This window comes from Ursus americanus, chromosome 15, assembly GCF_024610735.1.
Source record: "Ursus americanus isolate L20-20 chromosome 15, mUrsAme1.1.p, whole genome shotgun sequence".
Lineage (NCBI taxonomy): Eukaryota > Metazoa > Chordata > Mammalia > Carnivora > Ursidae > Ursus > Ursus americanus.
The window spans coordinates 8,154,431-8,177,344 of record NC_142141.1 but is presented as its reverse complement, the minus strand read 5'-3'; the positions used below and the strand labels follow the sequence as shown (position 1 = coordinate 8,177,344).

Genomic DNA, 22,914 nt, shown 5'->3' with positions numbered 1-22,914 from the left:
ATGTACAAAAATAATTATGTGCCATGCAAATGATATTTATTCCAGGTATGGAAGGATGGTTCAACATTCACAAATCAACTAATCTGTCAGTTATATCAACAGACTAAAGAAAAATCATATGATCATATCAGTAGATACACAAAAAGCATTTGACCAAATCCAAAACTCTCAGCAAACTAGCAATAGAGTGGAACTTTCAACTTGATGAACAAGATTTACAAAAAACCCTACAGCTAACATCACACTTAATGATGAGAAACTAGATGTTTTCCCTCTAAGATGAGGGATAATACAAAATGTCCCCTCTCACCATTCCTAGTCAACATGTTCTGGAAGTTCTAGCTAATGTAATAAGACAACAAAAGGAAATAAAAAGTATATGGCTTTGGAAGGAAAAAAAATAATTTTTTTTTTGTTCTCAGATGACATTATTGCATATATAGAAAATCCTAAATAATCCACAACAATAAAAATCCTGTTGGAACTAATAAATGATCACAGCGAGATTGGAAAATACAAGTTAATATACGGAAGTCAATTGCTTTCCTATACACCAGCAATGAAGAATTGGAGTTTAGGGGTGCCTGGGTGGCTCAGTCGTTAAGTGTCTGCCTTCAGCTCAGGTCCTGATCCCAGGATCCTGGGATTGAGCCCCGCATTGGGCTCCCTGCTCAGCAGGGAGTCTGCTTCTCCCTCTCCCTCTGCTCCTCCCCTAATAAAAAATTATTAAAAAAAGAATTGGAGTTTAAAATTTAAAATGATGCCATTTACATTATGACCCCTGAAAATGAAATATTTAGTCATAAATCAAACAATATTTACAAGATCTATGTAAGGAAAGCTATAAAACTTTGATGAAAGGAATAAAAAAGATATAAATAAATATCCTATGTTCATTGGTAGGAAAAGTCAGTATTAAGGTATCTGTTCTATCCAACTTGATATACAGATTTCATGTAATCCAAATCAAAATGCCAGCAGGTTATGTGTTGGGATAAGCACTGGGTGTTATACAGAACTAACGAATCGTTGAACACTACAACAAAAGCTTATGATGTACAATATGTTGGCTAACTGAATATAACAAAAAATTAAAATTTTTTTTTTAGTCTCAATAATAATTTTTTATTATGTTATGTTAGTCACCATACGGTACATCCCTAGTTTTTGATGTAATGTTCCATGATTCATTACTTGCGTGTAACACCCAGTGCACCATGCAATACATGCCCTCCTTAATACCCATCACTGGCCTATCCCAATCCTCCACCCCCCTCCTCTCTGAAGCCCTTGGTTTGTTTCCCAGAGTCCATAGTCTTTCATGGTTCATCCCCCCTTCTGTTTACCCCCCTTCATTCTTCCCTTTCTTCTCCTACCAATCTTCCTATTTCTTATGTTCCATAAATGAGTGAAGCCTTATGATAATTGTCTTTCTCTGCTTGACTTATTTCACTTAGCATTATGTCCTCCAGTCCCATTCATGTTGCTGCAAATGTTGTGAAATCCTTCTTTTTGATGGCTGAGTAATATTCCATTGTATATATGGACCACATCTTAACCCAGTCATCTGTTGAAGGGCATCGTGGCTCCTGCTACAATTTAGCTATTGCGGACAATGCTGCTATGAACATTGGGTGCATATGGCCCTTCTCTTCACTACATCTGTCTCTTTGGGGTAAATACCCAGTAGTGCAATGGCTGGATCATAGGGTAGCTCAATTTTTTACTTTTTAAGGGACCTCCACACTGTTTTCCAAAGTGGCTGTACCAACTTGCATTCCCACCAACAGTGTAAGAGGGTTCCCCTTTCTCCACATCCTCTCCAACATTTGTTGTTTCCTGCCTTGTCAATTTTTGCCATTCTAACTGGTATAAAGTGGTGTCTCGGTGTGGTTTTGATTTGGATTTCCCTGATGGCTAATGATTTTGAAAATTTTTTCATATGTCTGTTAGCCATTTGTATGTCTTCATTGGAAAAGTGTCTGTTCATATCTTCTGCCCATTTTTTGATTTGATTATTGATTCCCGTGTATTGAGTTTGAGAAGTTCTTTGTAGATCTTGGATACTAATCTTTTATCTGTAGTGTCATTTGCAAATATCTTCTCCCTTTCCGTGGGCTCGCTCTTAGTGTTTTTGACCCTTTCCTTGGCTGTGAAGAAGCTTTTTATCTTGACGAAGTCCCACAAGTTCATTTTTTCTTTTGTTTCTCTTTCCTTTGGAGATGTGTCATGAAAAAAGTTGCTGTGGCCGATGTCAAAGAGGTTGCAGCCTATGTTCTCTAGGATTTTGATGGATTCCTGTCTCACATCGAGGTCTTTCATCCATTTGGAGTTTATCTTTGTGTATGGTCTGAGAGAGTGGTCAAGTTTCATTCTTTTGCATATAGCTGTCCAATTTTCCCAGCACCATTTATTGAAGAGACTGTCTTTCTTCCACTGGATGTTTTTTCCTGCTTTGTCAAACATTAGTTGCCCAAAGAGCCAAGAGTCCATTTCTGGGCTCTCTATTCTGTTCCATTGGTCTATGTGTCTGTTTTTGTGCCAGTACCATGCTGTCTTGGTGATCACAGCTTTGTAGTATAGCTTGAAATCTGGCAACGTGATGCCCCCAGCTTTGTTTTTAAAAATAAATAAAATTTTCCCACAGGGAGGAAAAAAATGCCAGCCGGTTTTCTTCTGAATATGGATAAACTGGTTATAAGTTTTAGGTGAAAATGCACAAGACCAAGAATAGTCAAGAAAGTATTGAAGAAAAAGAACAAAGTTGGATGGCTGATACTACCCAGCTTCAAGACTTAATATAAAGCTAAAATAATCAAAACAATGTGATATTGGTAAACAAGTAGACAAAATAGATCAATGGAACAGCATAGAAAGCCCAGAAATAGATCAACAGAAATAAAGTCATTTATGAAGAGATGATTCTTTCCCCATTGTATATTCTTGGCCCCTTTTCTGTAAATTAATTGACCATAAATGTGTGGGTTTATTTCTGGCTTCCCTTTTCTGTTCTGTTGATTTATGTGTCTGTTTTTATGTCAATACCATACTGGTTTGTTTACTGTAGCTTTGTAATGCAATTTGCAATCAGAGAGCATCATGCCTCCAGCTTTGTTCTTCTTTCATAAGATTGTTGTGGCTATTTGGGTTCTTTTGTGGTTCCATACAAATTTTGAGATTGTTCTATTTCTGTGAAAAATACCACTGGAATTTTTAAAGGGATTGTGTTGAATCTGTAGAATGCTTTGGGTAGTGTGGACATTGTAACTATTAATTCCTCTATTCCATGAGCGTGGAATATCATTTTATTTCTTTGTGTCTTCCTCAATGTCTTACAGTTTTCAGTGTGCAGTTCTTTCACCCCTTGATTAAATTTATTCCTAGGTGTTTTATTCTTTTCGATACAATTGTAAATGGAGTTGTTTTCTTAATTTAGTTTTCTGATAGTTCTTTATTAGCATATAGGAATATAACAGATTTTTGCATATTGATTTTGTATCCTACAACTTTACTGAAATTGTTTATTAGTTCTAACAAACTTTTAGTGGAGTCCTTAGGTTTTTCTTTATATCATGTCTGCAAATAGAGATAATTTTACTTCTTTCTTTCCAGTTTGAATGCCTTTATTTTTATTTTCTTGCCTAATTGTTCTGGTGAGGACTTCCAGTACTATGCTGAATAAAAATTGTGAGACTGGGCATCCTTGTCTTGTTCCTGATCTTAGAGGAAAAGCTTTTAGCCTTTCACTGTTCAGTATGATGTTAGCTGTGGACTTGTCATATATGGTCTTTATTATGCTAAGATATATTCTCTCTACATCCATCTGTTGAGTTTTTATCATGAATAGATGTCAAATTTTGTCAAATGCTTTTTCTGCATCTGTTAAGATTATCATATGGCTTTTATCCTTCATTTTGTTAATGTGGTATATCACATTGATTGATTTACATATTTTGAGTCATCCTTACATCCCTGCAATAAATCCCACTAGATCATGGTATAATGATCTTTCTAATGCATTGTTGAATTTAGTTTGTTAATATTTTGTTGAGGATTTGTGCATTTATATTCATCCAGGATATTGACCTATAATTTCCTTTTCTTGTAGTGACCCTGCCTGATTTTGTGACCAGGGTAATACTGTCCTCATAAAAGGAGTTTGAAAGTGTTTACTCCTCTTCTTTGTTTTTGGAAGTGTTTTGAGAGGGATTGGTATTAATTTTTCTTCAAACATTTAATGGAATTCAGCAGTGAAACAGTCTAGTCTTAGACTTTCTTTGTTGGAAGGCTTTTCATTGCTGATTCTATCTCCTTCCTAGTAATCTGTTCAGATTTTATATTTTTTGTGTGATTCAGTCTTGATAGGTTGTATGTTTCAGGAATTTATTCATTTCATCTAGGTTTTCCAGTTTGTTGGTATATATTTTTCATAGTATTTTTCGATGATTATTTGGATTTATCTGGTATCAATTGTATTGTCTTCTTTTTCATTTCTAGTTTTATTTATTTGAATCCTCTCTTTTTTCTTGGTAAGAGTAGCTACAGTTTTGTCTGTTTTATCTTTAAAAAATCAGCTTATAGTTTTAGTGATCTTTTTTATTTTTTTTTATTTCTACTATGATTTTTTGTTATTTCCTTCCTTCTACTAACTTCAGGTTTAGTGTTTTTTTTTTCCTAGTTCCTTGCAGTGTAAATTTAGTATGTTTTTCTGTGATCTTTCCTTTTTCTTAATGTTAATTTATTGCTATGAAGTTCCCTTAGAACTGATTTTGCTGAAACTTATGTTTTGTATGTTGTATTTACATTTTCATTTCTTTCAAGATACTTTTTTAAGTCTCTTTTGATTTCTTCCTGGACCCTTTGGCTGTTCAGTAACATATTGTTTAATCTCCATACATTTATGAATTTTCTAGTTTTCTTTTTGTCAACTAATTTTTTATCCCATATCATTGTGAATCATATCATTTGAAAAGATGCTTGATATGATTCAGTCTTCTTCAATCTATTAAGACTTGTTTTGTGATGTAACGTATAATCTTCCTAGAGAATATTCCATGTGTACTTCAGAAGAATGTATATTCTTCTGTTTTATGGAATATTCTTTAAATGTCTGTTAAGTCCCTCTGGTCTTAAGTTACATTTTCTGTCTGGATGATGTATCTGTTGTTTTAAGTGGGTTGATAAAATTCTTTACCGTTACTGTATATTGCTGTCTATTTCTCCTTTTGGGTGTGTTAATATTTGCTTTCTATATCTAGGTTCTCCCATGTTGAGTGCATAAATATTTACAAATGTTTTATCTTCTTGTTGGATTAATCCCTTTGTTATGATATAATAACCTTCATTGTCTCTTATTTCAGTCTTTGGCTAAAAGTCTGTTTTGTCAGATAGAAGTATAGCTATCCTGCTTTCTTTTGGTTTCCATTTGCTTGGACCTTTTCCCCCCTATTGCTTCACTTTCAGTCTATGTGTATCCTTAAAGATAAAGTAAGTCTCTTGTAGGCAGCAGATAGTGGGTCTTGCTTGTTTTTATTTAAATCCTTTCATGTCTTTTGATTGGATATTTTAGTCCATTTATATTTAAAATAAGTATTGATAGCTGTAGATTTATTATTGCCATTTTATTCATTGTTTCTTTGGTGTTTTGTTCCTCTCTGATGTCTTTCTTTGTAATTTGATGATTTTCTGTAGTGGTATGTGTAGATTCCTTTCTCTTTCTCTTTTGTGTGTTACTAGGCTTATATACAACATTTTATAACAATCTATTTTAAGCTGATAACAACTTAACTTCTAATGCTCTACATTTTTATGCTTTTCCTCCCTGCATTTTATGTATTTGAAGTCACAATTTACATTTTTTACCTTGTATATCCATTGACAAATTATTGTAGTTTTATGGTTTTTTGATATGTAATTTTGTCTTTTAATCTTCATGGTAGAGTTATAAGTGATTTACCCATCACCATTATAACAGAATATTCTGAATTAAGCTATGTATTTATCTTTACCAATGAGATTTATACCTGCATATATTTTCCTATTACTAATTAGCATCCTTTTGGTTGAGCTTCAAAAACTCCCTTTAACATTTCTTCTAAGGCCAGTCTAGAGGTGTTGAACTCCTTCAGCTTTTTCTTGTATTGAAACCTCTTTATCTTTCTTTCAATTCTGAAGGTCCCGTTAGCTGGGCAGTGTATTCTTGGTTGTCATTTTGGTTTTTTTCAGCCCTTTCAATATATCATACCACTGTGTTGTGGTCTGCAAAGTTTCTGCTGAAAAATCTGCTGATAGTCTTATGGGGTTTCTTTTGTATGTAACAAATTGTTTTTCTGTGGCAGCTTTTAAGATTCTCTCCTTGTCTTTAACTTTAGGCAATTAAATTATATCGTGTGTTGGTGTGGGCCTCCTTGGATTTATATTTTTGGAATTGTCTATACATCCTAGATCTGGATCTCTGTTTCTTTTTCCATGTTGAAGAAGTTTTCAGCCATTATTTCTTTGAATAAGCTTCCTGTCCCTTTCTCTCAACCTTGTCTTTCTGGGACCCCTATAGAGTGAATATTGGTCTATTTAATGGTGTCCCATAAGTTCCTTAATCTATCTTCACTCTTTTCATTCTTTTTTTTTTTTTCCTTTTGCTCCTCTAATTGGATGAATTTCAGTGCCCTGTCTTTGAGTTTGGTGATCATTTCTTTCATTTGATCTAGTTTAGTATTGAACCCCTCTACTAAAATTTTTGTCATATTCTTCAGTTCTGTGACTTCTATTTGTCACTTTCTCATATTTTCTATCTGTTGAAATTTTCACTTGTTCGTACATCGTTCTCCTCACCTTTGTGACCATCTTTATGACTATTGTTTTGAACTCTTTATCAGGTAATCCACTTATCTCTTCTTCATTAAACTATGTTTCTAGAGTTTTATCTTTTGCTTGCTTGTTTGGAATATGTTCCCAGACTCTGTGTTGGTTTCCATGCATTAGATAAAATAGCCACCATTTCTAGTCTTTATGGAGTGGTTAATCTCATGTAGGAGATTAACCTTATTGATTAGCTCAGTTTAAGCTCTTGGTTGTCTCTCAATCCTTTGTAATTGTCCAAGCTACCTTCTTTTTTTCATGTGGCTCCTAGTAGTTGAGGGTTTGCCAAGACCTGTCAGTGTTCCAAAGGGGAGGATTGCAGCCAGCACCTAGATCCTCAGGCAGCAGCTGAGAAGGCATGTAAGTTAGAGCCCTTCCATGGGAAAAGTAGATGGGTTTTTTTGCTTGCTCCCTCTGCACTGAAACCAGGCATAAAGCCACAGGCAAGTACTCCCGTGCCTGTTAACAACTGCTTCTTTGTTTGCCATGTTCCTGTGGGACTCATGAATGCAAGCCCCTTTGGCTATCAGAGTCAGGCATTCCAGGAGCCCAGCTCTTGGGTGGCAACCACAAAAGACAAAAACATGTGTTCAAGCTCCTTCCAGGGAGATACTGGTGACAGAGTGAACTAGAGGGAGAGGGCAGAGAAGGTATCCATATGATTCCAACTACATGATACTTTGGGAAAGGTAAAACTATAGATATAAGAAAAGGATCAGTAATTGCCAGGGTTTTAAGAGGAGATTGGGAATGGAGAGAAGGATGACTAGGCAGAGCAAAGGATTTTTAGGACAGTGAAACTATTTTACATGCTATTGTACTGGCAGATACATGACATTATGCATTTCTCAAAACTCTTAAAATTGTATAATGCAAATAACAATCTAGTATAAACTACACACTTTACTTAATGATAGTGTATCAGTATTGGTTCATCAGTTATAAGAAATATGCCACACTAACGCAATGTTTTGATAATTGGGGAAACTGCTGTTGGGGGAGAAAAAGTTTATGGGAACTCTCTGTATTTTCTGCTCTATTTTTCTGTAAACCTAATATTAAAAAAAAAAATCCAACTTTATTAATTTCAAAAATTGAAACCTTTAAGTAATTTCTTATTGAGGATTCCTTTGTAGATTGGAAAATAAGGGGAAAAGAAGCAAAAGGGAGAATGTGGGGTCTTATAAGACAGAAGAACCATAATAACAGGACTCAGACAGAACTCTTCCAACTCTCCATCACTGACAGCAAAAACTGCTTATTAAAGACTATACTCTGCACTGACAGGAGGGGGCACCCTTTGACTAGGAACCTTGTAAAAATCACCCTGAATTTCCATGACATAAATAGGCAAAAACAGACTAAAACTACATAAATCTATTATATGAAGGAAACAGAAAACAAGACCACTTTATGAACTAATGAGCCCCCATGACCTCCCCCCCCAAATAAGAGCTCTATGAAGTAGAAGCAAATGATACCACAACACTCCAAACTGGGAAAATTGATTCAGAACACTCAAAACTATTAGATTTTTTTAAACAAAGAAAAATCCTTGTTGACTTCAGAAAAAAAAAAGAAAATCAAATAACTTACAGAGGCAAGAGAATTAGTCTGACATCAGACTTCTCTAAAACAACATTCAGAGAAAGACAATAATGATGCAACCTTTAAAACAAGACAAAAAAAAAAACCTTAAGGAAAAGTGTGAACCAAGGATTTTATTTGTATTAAAGCTATTTTTTGGACACCAGGGCTTTAGGAAAACAGTTTAAACATGGTAAGATTTCAGGAGTTTTTGTACCCATGGACCCTTCTTGAGGAATCTCCTACGGGTAATCATTCTAACAAAAAATGACTGGGAAAACTTGCAAAAAGACTGAAGGATTGACCAAATAACTAAATGTATTGTGAATAACGGGAGCCAGATTTCTCACTGTTGGTGAGAAGACTAAAAATTAATGGTGAGAAAGCTAAAAAACTCTTTGGTGTTGACTTGGAATTGGAAGTATCAGTAACAAAAAGAAGCTTAGATACACATGTATGTGTACACACACTTTTATACATGTACACATGTACATACACAGACACATGTAAACATATACATATATATGTATTTCTATCTACTGAGAAGCCTTAGAAACAATTGCATCTCAATAACAATTAGCACATCTAGTATATCTAGCACCCAGATCTTTGTTTCTTAATACAATTCTCTGCTAAAATGATCCTCCACTTAATGAACCGTTTCTTTGAGAAATGACTGCTTTCTGGTTTAAGGCTGAGAATGAATGGGATGAGCCCTGAATATCTTGTCCCAGAAAATTAGAAAGTACTTAAAGAATGATGGGGGTATGTTAAAATGGCATGGAACCCAACTTAAATGGCTCCCACTCGCCAAATCTAGGATAGTTTGAGCATCTAAATAAATGATAGTAATGGATTATAAGTCATTAAGGAGAATCACAAACCATGAGCCCATATTCATTTAAATAAATAAGTAAATACATGAATGAATAAACAATGAAAGATTAGCTCTTTGTCACAGTAAAATTCCATTTAATAAATGCAGAAAAAATGATAGAATTAAAATTTTTTTTTGTCTATGATTTAGTAAAGAATAATTTTTATAGATACTAAAACAAGTGGGCTGAAAGTATGATGAGTTATAGAATATTTATATAGACTCACAATCTCTCTCCACAAATACATATTAATTACAATGGGAAAACTCCTAACATTCACATGGGGAAACCTGGCAGACATGACCATAATTAATGATCAAAGTTAACATCACCAGTAACAGGACAAATTGATAACATGTGTCTCCTGATACAAAGTAGTGAGGAAAACATAACATCACATCTTTGGTATTCCCGCCAATAAAATGCATAACTTGAATATAATCATGAGGAAGCATCCTGAACCCTGAACTGAGGGGCATTCAATAGTGGTCTGTGGTCTTCAAAATGTAGAGATTAGGAACGACAAGTAAAGGTGGTGGTACTGATCCTGAATAAAGGAGACTAAAGAGACATATAACTCATGACTGCAACTTATGACATGGAATTTTCTGTGACAACATGGGACAACTGGCAAAATTTGAATGAGGACTTTGATTAGGTGATGGTATTGTGTCGATGTTAATTTCCTAAATCTGATCATTGTACTGTGAATCTGATCATTGTACTGCCCTTGTTTTTAAGAAACGCACAGTGAAGTGTTTAGGAGTTAAGGGGTATCATGTCACACCTTATTCTCAAATGACTCAGAAAAAACATATGTATATATATTGAAAGAGGCATAGTTCAGCAAATGTGGTAAAATGGTAACATTGGGAGAATCTGGGTAAAGAGAATACAGATTTTTTTTTTTACTATTCTTGTAACTTTTCTATAAGTCTGAAATTGTGTCAAAATTAGAAGTTCTTAAATTTCATTATTCACAGATGATATGACAGGATATGTGGAAAAGCTAACACATTTTGTAGATAAAACAAATTAAGAACTGTATTTACTAAGGATATCTATCGAATACAGTGATAATTTAAAAAAATACCAGCTACAAGCAAATAGAAATGAAATTTTAAATTTTATGCTATTTACAGGAGCATTAAACATATAGTATGCCTAGGTATAAAGTAAGCAAAAGACGTATGAGACCGCTACACGGAAAATTACAAAATATCACAGGCATGAAGAGCTAAATAAGTGGTAGAATATACCATAGTAAAAATACCACTTCTCTCCAAATTGATCTAAAGATTCAAAGCAGGGGCGCCTGGGTAGCACAGTCGTTAAGCGTCTGCCTTTGGCTCAGGGCGTGATCCTGGCGTTCCGGGATCGAGTCCCACATCAGGCTCCTGGGCTGGGAGCCTGCTTCTTCCTCTCCCTCTCCCCTGCTGTGTTCCCTCTCTCGCTGGCTGTCTCTCTGTCACATAAATAAATAAAATCTTTAAAAAAATAAATAAATAAATAAATAAAGATTCAAAGCAGTTCCAATAAAATTCCCAGCAAGCTTTTGGGGTTTGTTTGTTTTTGCTGGAATATGACAAGTTAATTCTAAAGTTGATTCTAAAATTACGTGGAAATGCTGGGGTGCCTGGGTGGTTCAGTATGTTGAGCATCTGCCTTCAGCTCAGGTCATGATCTCAGGGTCTTGGGATTGAGCTCCGCATCACATTGGGCTCCCTGCTCAGCGGGGAGTCTGCTTCTCCCTCTCCCTCTCTTTCAGTGCTCTCTCTCTCTCCTCTCTCAAATAAATAAAATCTTTAATTAAAAAAAAATTTACATGGAAATGCAAAAGGCCAAGAATATCCAAGGAAATCTTAAAGAACAAGTGGAGGACTTACACTAACAGATATGGAGATCTGTTACAAGATGATAATTAATTTAGTGTGATGTAAATGCAAACGTAGAAAACAGATCAAAGAAAGAGAATAGAGAATCCATAAACAGAACCAAACACATTTGCTCACCTGATTTGTGACAAAAAAAAAAAAAAAAAAAAAATGACACTACAGATGCAGTGTGGAAAAGATAGTCTTTTTGAAGAATAATCCTGGGTCAATTTGTAAAATGTATGAAGAAAAAATAAATCTTGATCCCCATCTCCACCTAACAGAAATAACAATTTTTTTAAATCTTTATAAATACATTTTTCTGTTTCCAGATAGGATATTAAAATTTACATGTTATTTTTAAGACAATAATATACAGCTAATTAAAATAAAATCTACAAGAAGTTTATGAGATACAAGATACAGATGAGAAAACCTGAAATGTTTTTAACTCACTTTGACCTATTAGGAACATTGGGACTTGTGAAATCGATACTAGCCTTGTGTATCAATTACTTTTTTCTATAAGTACTTGTTGATGCTTCCAGAGATCATATTGTGCCATTGTGTTTAAGAATGCAGATGTAAATGTTGAGGCAAGGTAATTTTTCTTTAGAGCCCAACTTTAACTCCAGAAATTTTTACCCCACATCTCATGTGCTTTTTCAATAACGGTATTTCTAATGAGCCTTGAGAGATCTTATTTGGAAAAAGAGGGCAAAGAAAAGTCAAAAAAATTATGAGAGAAGCACAGGCAAAGAATAATTCAAAACAGAAGAAGAACGGTGAAATTTAAAACCTAAAAATTGATTTCTCCTAAATGAAGGGATGGCTCTTTGAAACAATGTTTTTCCTATCCTGTTACAATGAGTTTCTTTAACCCTGACTAATCTGTTATTTACATTTCCTCTAGATTCTAGTTGTGAAAACCTCTCTTTTTTTAGAAAGAAGGAAAGGAAGAAAAGGGAGGGAGGGAGGGAGGGAGGGAGGGAGGGAGGAAGGAAGGAAGGAAGGAAGGAAGGAAGGAAGGAAGGAAGGAAGGAAGGAAGGAAAGAAAGAAAGAAAAGAGAGCAAGAGAGAAAGCAAGCAAGCACACTTCATTTTGGAGTTGTGCCTTAGAAGTAAAGAGGGCACCTGGGTGTCTCAGTCGGTTAAGTGTCTGCCTTCTGCTCAGATCATGATCCCACGTTCTCCTTCTGCACCTCCCCCTGCTCATGCGCTCATGCTCTCTCTCACACGTGCTCTCTTGCTCTCTCTCTCTCTCTCAAATAAAATAAAATCTTAAAAAAAAAAAAAAAAAAGTAAAGAGAAGATAATTGGCTTGAGCCGTTTTTACTGTGCAAGCTGTCCACAAAGTTGGGAAACATAGTTTAAACTCCTGTTTAAACTATATATTACTTACATTTTCAAATAATAATGTTCAAAAAGTTTCAAATGAAATACTCTAAATTTAAAGCAATAGGTTTAATTGCTAATCTGGAAAAAAATATAATTACAGGGTAAGTCATATTTATTGGACATTTTTTAAGATTAACAGTGGAACCCTTTGTCTTAAATTTAGAGGTCCTTCACCTAAAAAGGTATCAGGATGATGGAAAAAAAATAAATTGAGCATATTATTTGACAAAGTAACAAATAACTCTAAAAATAGATTTATTTCATGTTTCTTGACTTTGTGGACATAGTTTTCAACACTCAGTACTTTTCTATTTCTCTTAACTAGTGGCATGTAAAATGACTTAAGATTGCATTGGTGTATATTTGGTATCTCTTATTTGATGGTTTTCCTTGTCGTTTATCTTGCTGAATTACTATAAAAGGAGAATATCAACCATGGCAGTTGCAAAAATTACTAAGTCCAGTTTCATTGTGTAGCTTTGGTAGTTTTTCCTGGAAAAGCAGTGTCTGTTGCTTTAGCCCCCTCATCAATTCTGTGACCCACGTACTACACTGTAATACAATATTTCCTACTTAAATTAGATATGGTAGATTTCGTTCTCTCTAACTGAACTCCTTTTAAAACAAAACCCCTTTATGTCAATTGGATTCAAGTCATAACTTCTTAGGAACAAGAACAAGAATAATTCTCATGGTGTACTTCAATTACTTAAATTTTTGTGGTGTTATGTAAAACATCTGAGGGCTTACAATGTATTGGCACTTGGGTTAAGATATATGATCATGAACTATTTCTGTTCTAGAGTACCTTCCACATCAACAATTCTACTCCAGTGGGAACTGCAAGCCCTGGCTCTACCAATTTTCTACTGTCCATCATGGAAGTCTTCAATTTTTCCCTTAACTAACTTACATTCTATTATTCATAATTAATCCTTCCCTTGATCTCTCCTCCTCTGAATTCCTCTGGACAGACCCCTAAACCTCAGTTAAACCCAACTCAGTAAAACTGAGTTAGCTCTTCCCTTACTCCAGTGCTTCTCTGCTCTGACTGCACATAAGAATCTTTGAAAGTCTATTGGACTCCCATCCCAGGCCAGTTTAATCAGAATCTGGGGGAAAGAGGAGGACCTGAGACATAGTAAATTTTAAAAGCTCTCCAGGTGATTCTTACAGCACCCAGAGTAGAGAATCACAAGCTTAATTTATATCTGTGCCCAAATAGCTAAATGTGGCAGAAGAAATGCAGTTATCTTGACTCTGTCACTTTAATCTTATGACCAGTGAGCACTCATATACCAGTTCTGCAAGATAACTTTCACTTCTCTTTCTCTACCTTCTTTCCTTCCTTAATCTCAGCTGATGACCTTCATATTTTGCTGGGAAAATAGCAGGTAACGTTTGTCCATGTTTATGTGATAAATACTAATGCTCTACATGCTCTCAAGTATGAACTCATTTAGTCCCCTCACCTTTCTGAAGTTGATGCTGCAAAATATCTCCATTTTAAAGATGAGGGAACTGAGGAACAAAGTAACACAGCTCGTACTGGAAGGAGTTTTCCTTTGAACCTAGTTAGGCTGGCTCTAGAATTCAGCTCTCACCCACCTCTCATCATATGCTGAAACAAATGCTTCTCAGAAAAGAATAACCTTTGTTTCCTTCTATCACCTTCACTTATCAGTCTACATCTGCACCATGTCTTCTGCTGTCCTCCTTTTTATTTTTTTTAATTTAAATTCAATTAGCTAACATATAGTACATCATTAGTTTCAAATGCAGTGTTCAAGAATCCATCAGTTACTCTGAGTAAACACCCAGTGCTCATCTCATCACGTGCCCTCCTTAGTGCCCATCACTCAATTACCCCATCCTCCCACCCAACTCCTCTCCAGCAGCCCTCAGTTTGTTTCCTATAGTTAAGAGTCTCTCATGGTTTTTCTCCCTCTCTGATGACTTCCCAATTTTCCCTCCCTTACCCTATGATCTTCTGCACTGTTTCTTACATTCCACATATGAGTGAAACCATGATAATTGTCCTTCTCTGACTGACTTACTTTGCTCAGCATAATGTCCTCCAGTTCCATCCACCTCAATGTTGATGGTCGGTATTCATCCTTTATATATATTACCACATCTTCTTTATCTATTCATCTGATGATAGACACCTTGACTCTTTCCACAGTTTTGCTATTGTGGACATTGCTGCTATAAACATTGGGGTGCAGGTGTCCCTTTGGACACTACATTTGTACCTTTGGGTAAATAGTAGCACAATTGCTGGGTTGTAGGGTAGCTCTATTTTTAACTTCTTGAGGACCCTCCATACTCTTTTCTAGAGTGGCTGTACCAGCTTGCATTCTCACCAACAATGTACCTTTCTCCACATCCTCGCCAACATTTGCTATTTCCTGTCTTGTTAATTTTAGCCATTCTAACTGGTATAAGGTGGCATCTCATTTTGGTTTTGATTTGTATTTCCCTATGCCAAGTGATGTGGAGCATTTTTTCATGTGTCTGTTGGCCATTTGTATGTCTTCTTTGGAGAAATATCTGTTCATGTCTTCTCATTTCTTGAATAGAAAAATAATTTTTTTAAAATTCTTCTTTAATTTCCTGGTTGACCCATTCCTTCTTTCAGTAGGATGCTCTTTAACGTCCAGGTGTTTGAGTTCCTTCCAACTTTCCTCTTGTGATTGAGTTCAAGTTTCAACATGTTGTGGCCTGAAAATAGGCAGGAATAATCCCAATCTTTTGGTGCTGTTTGAAACCTGATTTGTGACCCAGTATGTGATCTATTCTGGAGAATGTTTCATGTGCACCCGAGAAGAACATGTATTCTGTTGCTTTGGGATGGAATGCTCTGTGTATATCTGTGAAGTCCATCTGGTCCAGTGTGTCATTCAAAGCCCTTGTTTCTTTATTGACCTGCTTTGATGAGCTCTCCTTTGCTGTGGGTGGGATGTTGAAGATCCTTACTATTATTGTATTATTATCAATGTGTTTCCTTAATTTTGCTACTAATTGGTGTATATAATTGGCTGCTCCCAAATTAGAAGCATAAATATTTATAATTGTTAGATCTACTTGTTGGGTAGACCCTTTAAGTATGATATAGTGTCTCTCTTCATCCCTTACTACAGTCTTTGGTTTAAAATCTAATTTGTCTGATATGAGGATTGTTATCCCAGCTTTCTTTTGATTCCACTAGCATAATAAATGGTTCTTCATCCCCTCACTTTCAATCTGGGGGTGTCCTCTTAGGTCTAAAAGGAGTCTCTTGTAGACAGCATATAGATGGGTCTTGCTTTTTTATCCAGTCTGATACCCTGTGTCTTTTGATTGGTGCATTTAGCCCTTTTACATTCAGAGTAACTATTGAAAGATAAGTGCCATTGATTGTATTACCTGTAAAGTCCCTGTTTCTATAGATTATCTCTGGTTCTTTCTGGTCTATGTTACTTGTGGGCCATCTCTTTGCTTACAGGATCCCCTTTAATATTTCTAACACAGCTAGTTTAGTGATCACAAATTCTTTTATTTTCTTTTTGTCCTGGACGCTCTTTATCTCTCCTTCTGTTCTGAATGGCAGCCTTGCTGGATAAAGTATTCTTGGCTCTATGTATTTCTCATTTAGTATCCTGAATATATCATGCCAGTCCTTTCTGGCCTGCCAGGTTTCTGTGGCTAGGTCTGCTGCCAGTCTAATGTTCCTACCCTTGTAAGTTAAGAACCTCTTGTCTCGAGCTTCTTTCAGGATTTTCTCTTTATCTCTGAAATTTGCAAGCTTCATTTTTATATGTCAGGGTGTTGATCTAATTTTATTGATTTTGATGGGGGTTCTCTCTACCTCTTGGACTTGAATGCCTGTTTCCTTCCCCAGATTAGGGAAGTTCTCAGCTATGATTTGTTCAAATATACCTTCTGTCCCCCTATCTCTTTCTTCTTCTGGGACCCCAATAATTCTAATATTGTTTTTGCATTATGATATTGCTGATTTCTCGAAACCTCCCCTCATGGTTCATTAGTTGTTTTTCTTTCTTTTCCTCAGCTTCCTTCCTTTCCATCATCTTGTCTTCTCTGTCACTGACTCTTTTGCCTCATTTACCCTAGCTGTTAGAGCATCTATTTTAGACCGCATCACAGTTAAAGCATTTTTAATTTTGGCCTGATTAGATTTTATTTCTGCACTAAGAGATTCTCTAGTGTCTTTTATCCTTTTTACAAGCCCAGCTAGTAACTTTATAATTGTTATCCTGAGTTCCAGCTCTGACATTTTACTCCTATCCATATCAGTTAAATCTGTGGCAGAGAGTGTTACCTCTGGTTCTTTCTTTTGTTATAAATTCCTGCTTCTAGTCATTTTGCCCAGAGAATAATGATGAATGAGAGAATGAAATAAAAAATATCAATCACGACCCAAACGAAATACTCATTAGACAAATTCAAAGAGGTCAGAAACCAAAATAAAATAAAATAAAATAAAATAAAATAAAATAAAATAAAGAAAATGGGGCGGGGGGGGGAGACAATATAATCTCCCAGGTGAGAGATTGGTCTGCTTGTTAGAGGACACTAAATCCCAAAATTGTAAAGAAAGCAAAATTTATATATACACAAAAATAAAATTGAATACTGTGAAAGGAAGCCATAAATGAAGAATATGTCTATAAAATGTAAATTTAAAAATGGAAGTTAAAAAAATACTTAAAAACAAAGAGTTGATAAAATTAGAAACTAGTTGAAAAGGAAAAAAAGAAGAGGAAAATTTTAAGCTGAAAGGTAAAAGAATCATGAGAAAAAAACCTCAAATTCTGTATACTATTTTCTTCTCGTGCTGGAGTTTGTAGTTCTGTGTGATGTGTAAACTTGGGATTTGCCTGCTGTTCCAGCTGGTCTTCTGGGGGAGGGACCAGCTGCACTGATTCTCAGGTGTCTTTGCCCGGGCAGAGTTGCACCATGCCTTGCCAGGGGGCTGGGCTTAGTGTAAGCTGCTTCTGGTTGCTCTATGTGGCTTTTGTTCCCTGAAGGCTTTCCGTGGGGCTTCAGAGGATGAAAATAAAAATGGCCATGCCCTGATCTCCAGCCCCAGAGCTGAAAGATCGTGGCCCCCTCTCTTCAGTAAACTCTCAGAGAAAAGCAGTTTTCATTTTTGCATGTGCCAAACTCTGTGGACTCCTGCAGTGCATGCCCGTGATAATCCTCCCAGGGGAAGGTGGAGGGTCACCATGTTTCTGCCCTTTTCAGGGCCCCTGCTGGAGTGGTCACTGGTGGCAGGGAGGTTCAGCTGAGGTTCAGGGTTTATGGCAAACCAAGCTGAGAGCCCCCTCACATAGCCAGTTTCCCTGCTCCAATGTTTGGCAATTCTGCTAGCTCAGGCCCCCTCAGTCTTTCTGTGACCCCTAAGACCACAGTCCCACCTAGGATTTTGCCCTGCTTCGCCACCTGAACACCTTTCAAGCAGGGATGTTTCTCACTGGAGCAGACTTCTCAAAGTTCTGATTTTGCACTCCTATCACTTCCCTATAGCTGGTTTAAGGAGGCTCCCTTCCCCCACCATTTATCTTCCAATATATTCCCTCAGATTCACTTCTCTGTCCCTACTACCTTGCAAAAAGTGGTCACTTTTCTATTTGTAGAATTCCAGCAATTATTTCCCTACATCTCAGGTTGAATTCATAGGTGTTCATAATGATTTGATAGTTATCTAGCTAAATTCAAGGGACCAAATGAAATGAAGTTCTCTACTCTTCTACCATCTTGGCTTTGCCTGCCTTCCTTTTAGAATGGGTGACTTTGGGTACCTTGCATCTTATCCCATATACTCAGGGATTTGTCATCTGTAATGATTCCCTCTTCCTTAAGCATGTTCCCTTTTCCCCTTCATCCCTGGATCATTCCCATCAGGCTACAAGTATGCTCCAATATCTCTTCTTGCATCAATTCAGGTCTTCCAAGAAGCAGATTCCAAGACAGAATTAGATGCACAAAAAAATGTATTGGGATATTTCACTCACAGGTGAGAGAAAATGGGAAGAAGATTGGGAGAATCATCAGATTGTGATGCAGATTTGAGCTCTGAAGGAGAGGGAAAGAAGGAAGGAAGGAGGGAAGAGACAGATGAAGGTCTAAGGTTGCATTGTAATTCCAAGAAAGTTTTGGCAATGCCAAAAATGAGTCCTCAGGCCAAAGTTGCTGGTCAGAGAAGTTCTATGTTATGCAGGAACATGCCTACCCTGGTCTTCCTGCCACCCCTAGTCACTGGCTGTGAGCAGACCATGGGATATATAATCTTATTATGAGTGAAGAAAGAATTTCAGAATATAGCACCTGGGACCATAGGCAATTATGTTCTTCACTGGAGGAGATTTGAAAGACATGTATCCATTGTCACCACATCTCTCTTAACTTCTTGATTCTATGGTCTTCTCCAGCTGCCACCCCATTTTTCTGGCTCTCATTTCTAATAAAACTCTTTAAAAGAGCTTATAGGGGCGCCTGAAGGCTCAGTCCGTTAAGCATCCATCTCTTGATTTTAGCTCAGGTAATGATCTCAGGGCTGTGAGACCGAGCCCCACATTGGGCTCTGTGCTTAGCACAGAGTCTGCTTGAAATTCTCTCCCACTCCCTCTGCCTTTCCCACAGCACCTCTCCCCACTCATGCATGCACTCTCTCTCTCTCTAAATAAACTCTTTAAAAAAAAAGTTGCTTATATTCACTGCTTCTATCCTCTTATCTTATATTCTCTCCTTGACTAACTCCAACCAGAGTTTGTCTTTCCTCTCCACTGTTTCAATGACTGTTTTCTTATTCTCACACAGTAATAGATCATTTAGTTGAACATATGGGCACACATAATAAAGGCTATATTTTCCAAACTTCCTTGAGTTAGGTATGGCCATAAGACCAAGTCCTGGCCAAAGGAATATGAGCAGAAGTGACGAGTGCTACTTCTCAGCCATGCCCTCCTCTTCTTCACCATCTCTCTTCCTGTTGGCTGGAATGGGAATGTAGTGGTGAAACATCTTGGATCCTGCATTTAGTGTTTGTAAACCTGAAGGATTGTGGAACAGCAAAAAAGAAGGAGCCTGTCCCCCTGATGATTTCATAGAGCTGTAATGCCAACCAGGATTTTATGTGAAAAAGAAATAGGCTTTTATCTTGTTTAAGCCAATTTTGTTTTGGGTCTCTAACTTCAGCTTTCTATTTTATCTATGTATCCATCCACTTCATAGGCAAGTTCTGCTGATAGCATCTCTGAAATATATCTTGAGTTTGACTGTTTTGTTGTATCACTTTGGTCCAATCTACCATCATTATCCCCTGAATGCTTAAACAGCCTCACACTCATCTTGTTGCTTCTATTCTTGACCTATAGAAGTTGTTGTTTGTTTTTGTTTTTTTTTTCCAATGAAAATAATAATAATAATAAAAAAAATGTTACATCACCTCCTAGTTAAAATCCTCCAGTGACATTTGGCAATGCTTGGGCTTGTGTTGGTGATTTTGGGTTGGGTAGTGTTTAAGGAAGGAATATTAATTCTATTATTAGATATATTAATAAATCTCATCTAGAAGGATGGAACATTAGAATAAACCTAAAGCTGAAATTGGTTAAAAGAAGAAAGCATCAGTCACTCATATTAGCTGTGTTAGGGAGATGTTCGGTCATTTTGTGGTTTATACAGTATTCATATTTTTTCTGTGTTTAGTCATGATTACAGAGTAGTATCATTTTTGTTTTCATCCATCATGGCCATAGATTGTCTGATGTTAATATTCTGAGAAATTGCTCATCTTCAGTGGGGAGAACAGCATAGTCTATCTGTGATTGCCAGGCCAACTCCTGACTATGTGGGGCTGCTTATTTCTTTCTCACTTTCAGTGTACTTAGAATAAACTTCAAACTTTTTACCATGGCTTTCAAGGTCCTCCGTAATCTGGTTCCTACCTAATTTTCAAACTCATCTCCTACCACACAGTCACTACAGTCCCATAACTCTGGCCCTTTTTAAATTTTTTGACTGCTCCAAGCTTGTTTCCCTTTAGGACTTTTATGTTTGTGGTTACTTCTCCCTGGAACACTCTCTTCCCAGGTGTCACTCCTTAAATATTACTTCCTCAGGAAGCTCTTCCCTGACTTTCTCCTTTTCAAGCCCACAAGACATTCTTTGTATCCTTTCTGTATTTTATTTTTGTTATTAAACCTTATGGTGTATTTGCTGATTTTCTGCCTTCCCTGCTAGGCTACAAGATCTCTAAGAGCAGGAATTATGTCTTTGTTGTTCACCAAGGTGTACCCTCAGTGCCTGTCATAGCACTTCTCACATGATGGGCTCTCAATAGATGCTTGTGGAGTAAAGGAGCTCTCAGCCTGTAGGGATGAGTGGAAGGCAAATAGGTCAACAATTACAACATGGTATACAGATATACATTGGACTTCTTAAGGAAGAATCACACCCAAATTGTTGGAGGCTTATTGCCAGAACACAAAAGTTTATGAGGAATCTCTTTTCTCCTACTAAAGAATATCCTTAATCTGATCTCGAGTTCTCCAAGATTGAGGCTGTTTAGGAGATACTCTTGGCTCTAGCAATATTTGCTTTCCTTAAGAACATCTACCATTTATACTTCTGAAATGAAAGAACCTGACTGGAATGGTTTCCTATCACCTGATGGAAAGCTTCTCTCATTTTCTACACATACCAGGGTCACAACTCAAATGTTCACAGGATTAGGCAGGCACCTTAAGTGAGTGAAGTAAACTGGGTTATGACAGTGTAAGAAATCTTTTGATGTAGACCTACATCTAGGACTGTTCTTCACATCTATAAATATATACTCCTTCTCCCATGTTTCCTGAAACTTATATCCTCTCAGTCTCTCTCGTTTTTCCACCTCTCATGGAATAGGAGTTCAAATAGTTTATCGTTTTTGTCTTTACCTTAAGAAAACCAATAGTGTAAACCTAATGAAAAGTGGCAATTGAGACTTGACCTCAGTACTGAGTGGGGAAAACGGAGTGCTGGGAACCGTGGGGAATGAGAGTGTGTATTCTGGGGCTGAAGAAGGGCAGCTGACATTACTCTGGCTGATTTCTGTCTTATTGAAGTGAAGACCCAAGTTGCTAGATTTTCATATTTATTTTGAGAAAAACTAGAAATCTAGAAGTTTAGGTGAAATCCCTTGATTGTTAGTTCTTGCATATATTTAAATTAAACACTGTAAGAATCAGATGAGCTTGTTGAACAAATAGGTTATCCTCCAGATTTGGCCTTTGGATGGCTGGTGCTGGAACTCAGGTTGAAAGTAGTTGTCTCTAGATAAGGACTCAGTCAGTGCCAATCAGACATGAACAAGGGACAAGACTGATGTCACCGTAGAACAATATGAGCCTTGGCAGCTTTGCCCAGAGCTTCTGGACCGAATAAGCAGTTAAAGAGTAGGGATAGCGGTTTGTGGGCATGGGCTGCTGTAGGTGCCAAGGAGGGTTGTCTGGCTGTGGCTGGAGGAGGAGCTAGGAGGTAGGGAGGGGGTTACTGAGGAAGTCTTCTTAGAACAGGTTAACCTAGAGATGAAAAGGTGTTCTTGTTGGGGGAAAGATGAGAGTCCACAGAGATGTGAGAACTTGTGGGACTTTGGGGAGACTTCAAACACTACATGTGATAAGACATCACCCATTATATGGTGTTGTGTGGTGGAGAGTGACTGTGTGTGTGAGTTGTGGGGAAGGAGAGGTGGAAGAAAGGGCAGTGCAGCGGAGGCAGGAAATGAATCTGTAGGGGAGAGCTAGAATCTGGTTGTGAAGGGCCTGTATGATGTTCTACTTCGTTTAACTAGTATCCTAAACGGTATGGAGGATGCACTGAGGGTCAGTTAACTAAGGCCTTGACATCTTAGCCTTGCAAATTAGACAGATCCCCCTGGCAGCCTGTGGAGTGTTAATTAGCAGTAAGGTTTTAGGCTATTGACATTTAATGGAATAAAGTAAACCCTATTAAGCAGTAAAACTTCTCATCCTCCCTCATCTCTAATCCTCACTCCCACATTCACTTCTGGAGATTTGTCTGTTACCTTAAGGCAGAATTATTTGAGTGCCTCCTTATCTACATAAAGTCTTTGTGGTTTCTCTTGCTGCTTCCTTTAGTGTAGCTAGTTACTTTTGAGTATGTATATCCTTCTTACCTAGAGTCTTTCTGGTCCTGATAGGGACCTAGAGTTTACTCTGGTAAATAAAAGCTGGGTAGTAGAAGTTTTAGCTCCAGACTATTTGAACTGATTGGAACATACTCACAGAAGCTATTTGCCATGACTCTTA

General features: G+C 36.9%; 1 protein-coding gene across 5 annotated transcripts in view; it reads left to right on the top strand.

Moving 5' to 3' along the window:
- The window catches only part of SPDL1 (spindle apparatus coiled-coil protein 1), a 50,203-nt gene that overhangs the window by 23,887 nt on the left and 3,402 nt on the right, over positions 1-22,914 (top strand). The window lies entirely within an intron of this gene.